Source organism: Cyprinus carpio, chromosome A16 (genome assembly GCF_018340385.1).
Source record: "Cyprinus carpio isolate SPL01 chromosome A16, ASM1834038v1, whole genome shotgun sequence".
Taxonomy (NCBI): domain Eukaryota; kingdom Metazoa; phylum Chordata; class Actinopteri; order Cypriniformes; family Cyprinidae; genus Cyprinus; species Cyprinus carpio.
The window spans coordinates 5,784,504-5,791,982 of record NC_056587.1 but is presented as its reverse complement, the minus strand read 5'-3'; the positions used below and the strand labels follow the sequence as shown (position 1 = coordinate 5,791,982).

The window sequence follows — 7,479 nt, the reverse complement described above, 5'->3', positions numbered from 1 at the left end:
TGCACTGGCGCCGTTGTACTGTGACTGCCATTGCATCATCCCAGTGGTGGTTGAGGAGAGACCCCCCAATATGATTGTAAAGCGCTTTGGGTGTACAACAATACACAATAAAGTGCTATATAAATGCATAATTCATTCATTCATTGCTAAATTTATCAGCATGGAATAAATCAGAATGGAACTAAGCAGTAAACGTTATACAATAGCATGCACTGTAACTTAGTGTTAGAGTTCACTATTTATAAGCACTTTTAGTCAAAAATAAGATGTTGTTTTTTTAACTAAATAGAAACTTTGTTGGTCATAAGCCAAGGGGCATTTGGTAACCTTTAATATCATTTATCAAACCGTAATGTTAGTGGTTCATTCTTCTTGCTTTATTGAGATAAAGGTCAGGATAATATTTATTTATCCTTGATGAGAAGACACACTGAGAAGCAACACTCAATCAAGTGGACTGATGCAGGATTGGAGGAGGAAGTTAATAAAAGGGGGGAGAGTAAAAGAAAAGCTTTCGGAAAGTTTTCTGTTTAGAATCAACAGCATGCGTATCTCAGCGGTGAGTGTGGTGCTGTTGCTTTTCATTTTGTGGATGCTTGTGGTCCAACTCTGTGGACAGACTGACAGGCAAAGTGATGGAGATGCCAAACCAAGCAACCAACCAGAAGGTAGGAGGTTTGAGTAGTTTAAAAATTGTTTCCATTGATAACCTGAATACCAAAAAAATTAAGAAAGAGACTGTTATATTCGACAGCTCTGCTTTGTTTTAATATATGTTTCTTTTCACTGACCAAGCGGCTGTGCCTAGACTCAAGCCATCCCTGTCTAAGGGGTTCCTTGGTCCTCTTTCTCCCTCTCTTCCTGGTCCTCTCTCTCTCCCTTTGCTGGGCAACATGCTGGATCTTGCCCAAGAACATCTGCCCATTCACCTGACTTCACTGGCACTTCGCTATGGAAATATCTATCGGCTCAACTGTGGCAACACAAGTAATTATCATTTTTATTCCATTTCCATGATAGCAAAACTGATGATATGAAGTCATCTCATGTAAATGTAACAACTGAATGAATTACATAAACTTAAAAAATTAGGAGATCAGGAAAAGATGTCAAAAGACTTTTGCGATAGTATGCTGTACAAAAAAAAAAGGTAACCTATCACATTCAACTTAAGTTAACTCAATTAACAAACTTTAGCTCATAAAATGAATAAAAGGCAGTCTATTGAACTGTAAAAAAATCTGTCACATCAACTAAAGATGATTTAGTATTTAGCGAAGCTAATCCTCTTTAGTAATTCTCTTTCTTTTGTCTTTATATTTCAGTTTCAAAGCCTACTACATAATATGGGTAATATCACCCTCTTAAAACTAAAGGCAAACATTTATGCTGATAAATAAATGTATTGAATCCATAAGTTTCATACAGTACCTCAACACATGATTCTCAAACATGGTGATGATCAACAAATATTAATTCAGTAAAAATATGAACTCTGATCCAACTGACAGTGACAACAGCATCAGCAGCATAAATTAAGCCAGTAAAATGTAAAACAATAATAACATTTTAATAATAATTACCACAAAATGTTTGCAATGCAATGCATGCTGGGAACTTGCGCAATATTGTTCAACGTAAAATTGTTTGGAAAGATGGGAGAACGTTTGGAGTCTGTAACTATATCATACTATACTCAACTTTCTATGAAACTTCCCAACTCAAATTAGAGACTGGCTCTGACTTTTGGCAACTAGCGGCAACTTCTCCAGACTGTAAATCTGGGCAAAAGTCATGTAGTGTACAGTATTCCAGCCTTAAAAGTAAGACTAAACCCCAACATAAGCCAACCACTCAAAGGCAGTTTGCGTTTTTGTTTTGTTTTGTTTTTTAGAATTAACGAATTACAGAAAGAACAAGTGGTTTCATTGGGATGAATTTAATTTCTTCCCTTGTGGTTTTGAAACAGGTTTTGCGGGACTACAATGGAAAAGCAGTGGATTTATCTCAAGATTTTACTGTGGCTGCGAGTAATGTCATCACAACACTAACTTTTGGCAAAAGTGTAAATGATGTTTAAATGTTATTCTGCACAATATACTCTCACATGTATTTCCAACTTTACAGTCTCACGTGTTAATAAACTATGCAATCTTCCCCTTGTGACAGTATGATAAGAGTTCAGTAGAACTGCAGAATCTGCAGGACTGTCTGAATAAGATTGTGTCTCTCTGGGGTTCACCCTGGATCTCAGCGCTGGACTCCTTCCCTCTGCTCAGGGTAACACATTTGAAGTAGCTGGATTTTAGAACTGTTTTGACCTAAGATCCATTTCATTTGCAGGCAATTTAAAGATATTTTTCTTCATAGAAATTACCCAACCCTCCATTCTCTCATCTCATGAAGGAGGTTGCCAGACGCGATGAGCTAATAGGGAAACACATAGAGTAGTTCATGGTAAGAATGAATGGTCAAATGATGCAAGTAATGATCAAGCATAGATGACTAAACTTGCAAAACACATCTAATCGAGTGCCATTGTGTGATGTGCACAGAAAAGTGACCATAAAGCAGGTGGCACAGTGACTTCCTCGCTTCTGCAGTGCCTGAAACCACCACAAGGGGCCAATCAGATGGTGAGGAGCAATGGAACATGTCGGTTTGATCAATTGCGGGGTGACCAATCCTTCTACTGAAGAGCCTGTGGAGTTAAACTCCAAAATGCCCTAAAACACCTGCCTGGAATTTTCTAGTAATCTTACAGACCTTGATTAGCCGTTTCAGGTGTGCTTAACAGAGGTTGGAACTAAACTCTGCAGAACAGTGGTCCTCCAGGAGCAAGGGTGGACATCCCTGGACCAGGGTTTCTCAAACTGGAGACCCAAAAGGAGAATAATTAAATTATTTGTACCTTCATAATGTTTTTTGAGAAACTCATTACATAGCATTATAAAGTATTCAAAATATCCAATGTTGTTAATCTACGAATAATTGCAAATATTGTTGTCTCCTCTACCTAGACTCTGACAGACACTCATGTGCACATGACCACAGTGGATCTACTAATCGGAGGGACAGAAACTACTGCTGCCTTGCTTAACTGGACTGTGGCCTTCCTTTAACACAGACCTGAGGTTTCCTTAGATCTACTTAAACCAGCTTCATGAAATAAGCCACAGTTCTATAAGTCTATAAACAAACATTCAACACAAAGCACATCTTGTTTCCAAATTATCCAGGTTCAGAATAAAGTCTATGAGGAGCTGTGTGGTGTGCTGGATGTGCGGTACCCTCAATACAGTGACCGTCACAGACTGCCATATCTGTGTGCGCTGATCAGTGAAATGTTAAGACTTCGACCTGTAGCTCCCCTCGCTGTGCCTCATAAAGCCATACGAAACAGCAGGTGAGCATCAAGTGTAATCAAAGTGCTGTGATTACTTATGATTTGTTTCAACTCAGTTCGTCATTAGTAGGGGTGCAACGGTCGTAGATGAACTGTGATCCGTACGGACCAGGCCCCACGGTTCGGCACGAATGTGATTTGCAGATTAACTGTTAAGTTTAACCATCATAGAGTGAAAGTTTATCATTTGTACATGTTTTGTCTTGCCAGTTTACACATTCAAGCAGTTTTAACTTGCGCAATTTCTTCTGTGCACTCAGCCGCTGCCACGTGCAACCGAAGCGCACACAGACAGAGAGAGAGAGGCGCGATTCAGACACCACGTGATTCCCCTTTCACATACACACAAAGTTATGTTAAAATATCCGCTTTGGCAAATATTTTAGTAAACACAGTCGGTTATGTCTTAAATGAACATAAACAGGTGAGAAAGAAACCGGATGTGTGTCGGTATTGGGTCTGTGCAGTTGGACTTAAAGAGACAGCAGCCAATAAATACTGGTTTCTGTCTGCTAATCAAATAACACCACAGCTCTAACAAAGATTAATCTGTATTTAACTTGTGCAGTGAGCACTATTGTGTTAAACTTAATTATTAAATTTCTGCACCTAAATTCTGATATTTGTAACTGTGATTTGTTGTTTTCATCTATGGTTGTAATTTGTATAATTGTTCTTGTTTTATTACTAACTTTATTAGTTAAGCTAGTAGTTTTTGCTGTGGTATAGAAGTAGGTTACTTAAAGGGGTCATATGATACAATTTAAATTTTTCCTTTCTCTTTGGAGTGTTACAAGCTCTTGGTGCATAAAGAAGATCTGTAAAGTAAACAAGACTAAAGTCTCAAATCCAAAGAGATATTCTTTATAAAAGTTAACACTCATCCACGACCCCCTGAAACGACTCGTTCTAACATGCCCCCACATCTCTGCGTCACTATGTGGGAAGGTTTGCATAACGCCGCCCAGATGTTCACGCAAAGAAAGAAGGCATAACTTCTTGTATTGTTGTTGCTGCTGCCATGTCGTATAGATGCTGTGTTTCATTGTGAAAGCGAAACTACTTTGTTTGGCCTTCCAAAAGAGGACGATATCCGCTTCGTCATGCCTGGAACTGATCCATGCTGGTCGCTGAGGAAATACTTCAACTTTGCACTGTGGATCGCCTTTCACCATGGACGAAGTGGAGTCCAGCCTGGGGTCGTCCCATGTTGTTGCCGCAAGCACAATGGACGCTCCTTCTTAGAATCCGCCTGCCGCACTGTTCTCAAGCCGTCAGCCTCTGCTCACTATAGCCGGCCGCAGCTCACTCTAGGCCTCCGGCCGCAGCTCCGGCCGTGTTGTGTGACGTTGTTTCGTTGAGAAAGCGAAACTACTTTGTTTGGGCTTCCAAAAGTGGACAAGACTAGAAATCATGTTTATATCACGTTTATAATGGGTGTTATGTCTATTTCTCTTTGCTCCGGCCGGACAGGGCATCACAATATGTTAAGAGGCATAACATTTCCACCACACACTTGAGGTATTCGGCCAATCACAACGCACTTGATAGCTGGCCAATCAGAGCACACCTCGCTTTTCAGAAGGCTGGGAAAATAATGTGTTTTTTTAACCTTAAACCTTTTTTTTTTTTTTTTTTTTCTGCTTTTAAAAATTATCCGATCCGTGACTAAAAATCCATATATGATCCGAACCATGAATTTTGTGATCTGTTGCACCACTAATAATTAGCAATGTAAAACCATGTAGAAACCCACCCTGCAGCCGATTCTGAATATATAATTGGTCATATTAAACACAGTGTTAATGACTTACTAGCCCTGACATTAAAGTTGGCATAAAACAAAAATTCACCCAATCTGTTTTCCAAGAGCATGTTATAGAACAGTGGTTCTCAACTCTGCACATTTTGTACTGTATCGGTGCATTCCAAATGGGATATATCGCCATCCGAAGGGCACTTCGGAGTGAAAAAAATCATGGTCGCCATATTGAAAGGTTGTTCCAAACCAAAGTGCTCAAAACTGGCCACTTCAAAGGGCCCTTCTGAATGATGGATTTCAAAGGGTACTACTGATGGACACTTCGGGCTCCCATGATCCTTTGCATGATGACGGTGCCTCCATGTGGGCATGTGATGATGATGCAGAAGGGCACTTCAAGAAACAGAAGGGCACTTCAACCCTTTTGAAGCTCTCACTCCAGAGGGTAAACCCTTTGAAGGGATTAGGGCATAGGGATGAGCCATTCCAAATGGAACGCAGTGTATATCTCTCCTATCTACCACACTTAGTTCAGTTCATGGAGCTCTCGCCAGACAAGCTGATAATCTTAATCAGGTGCTGCTAATCTGAATCTTATTGTGAACAATACATGTATATGTTTTTAAATGAAAATTATTATTTAAATCAAAATGTCTCAACTGGATCTTGTGGTGAAAAGGGGGAAGACTTCCCCACGACTGGGAAAGTTGTGGCCTAATGGTTAATGTCGGACTCGTAACCCAAAGGTTGTGGGTTCGAGTCTCGTACCGGCAGGGATTGTATGAATGTACAGCGAACTCACACACCTCCATACACAACTAAAAAACCAACAATGAGCAAACCACTAAAAACCCACTGAACCCCCAACTGCTCCCCAGGCGCCGCAGCAAAAAATGGCTGCCCACTGCTCCGTGTGTGTGTGTGCACTTTGATGGGATAAATGCAGAGCACTAATTCCGAGTCTGGGTCACGTCACTTTCGTCACTTTTAAAAAATCAGATTCTCTCCTGTGAGAAATTCATACAGTCCTCTCTTTAGTATTGCAGGCCATTTCATCCCCAAGAATACAATAATCATTCCTAATCTATATGGTGCCCACCATGATCCAGAGGTCTGGGATGATCCATACAGCTTCAAACCAGGTACAAAACCACACATATTGTCCAACTTTTCTAATTTGCATATTTACATAGTACACAATACAGTGCTGATTAACTGTGACAGTGAATCTAATTTATTGCAGAACGCTTTTTGGAAGGTGGTGGAGGGTCCCTTCGTGCCCTGATTCCTTTCGGAGGAGGGGCCCGACTGTGTCTGGGAGAGGCAATAGCCAAAATGGAGATGTTTCTCTTCACTGCGTATCTACTGCGAGACTTTCAGTTTCTGCCTGCCAGTAAAGAGGAGCCTCTGCCTGACCTGCGAGGTGTCGCCAGTGTGGTTCTTAAAGTCAAACCATACACAGTTATAGCACACCCAAGAGAACAGTAACTGATTATGAATAGAGCGCCGCAGGAATGAGTCCTAAAACCCAGATCCAAGCTGACATTTTTGAACTTCCAGTTCCATCACCCCAATGTTAATGGGTTTTTTAAATAGGTTTTTGGTTAAATGCCTAAAATAACGTCTGTGGTTAACACAAGCTCAAGATATTTTCACATTTCATTCTACTACACAAAGTACAGTAGTAATACCCTACTCTTGAATTTTTTTTAAGCTTTTATGTGTCTTGAAAAAGGTAGTTGCTAATCAGTGGCTAAATGGGACTAGAGGTTGTCAAGCACATTAAACGGCATCAAGCTGAACTAGAAAATTTATCTATTCACTAGTCTCATTTTAAAGCCTTGTTGCTTTTATAATCACACTCTCGCAGACCATTTTAACTCAAACATTCCAATTTGTAGATATTAAATAAAGATAGCAAGAGCTGTCAGAAGCTTAAATGGTGATGCTGAAGTCATGTGACCGTAGTGTATTTCTTTTAGAGCTTAATGTTAGCTTTTAACTTCTGGCTATTGTATTTAGGCTTCAAAATTCATAAAAGCTGCTTTCAATTGTGTCTTGATGAACGAAATGTGTAGGAATCATACATTTATAGACCTTATTTTCTAACTATCCAAAAGACATTAGAAATATAAAACAGTCATCCCTACAATATAACCAAATTAATTAAAAATTCAAGTAATAAACACCAAAAATTTTTTATCCCACAACAAAATTCAAGTTCAAGGTTCAAGTCTGCTTTATTGTCAATTTCCACATGTACAGTACATACATAAAGAGAATCGAAATGCGTTACTCTCAGTCCTCCGGT

The 7,479-nt window shown here is 39.7% G+C and overlaps 1 pseudogene; it reads left to right on the top strand.

Moving 5' to 3' along the window:
* Nucleotides 1-342: 342 nt before the first annotated feature.
* LOC109055800 lies at nucleotides 343-6,773 on the top strand (annotated as a pseudogene).
* The last annotated feature ends 706 nt before the right edge of the window (nucleotides 6,774-7,479 follow it).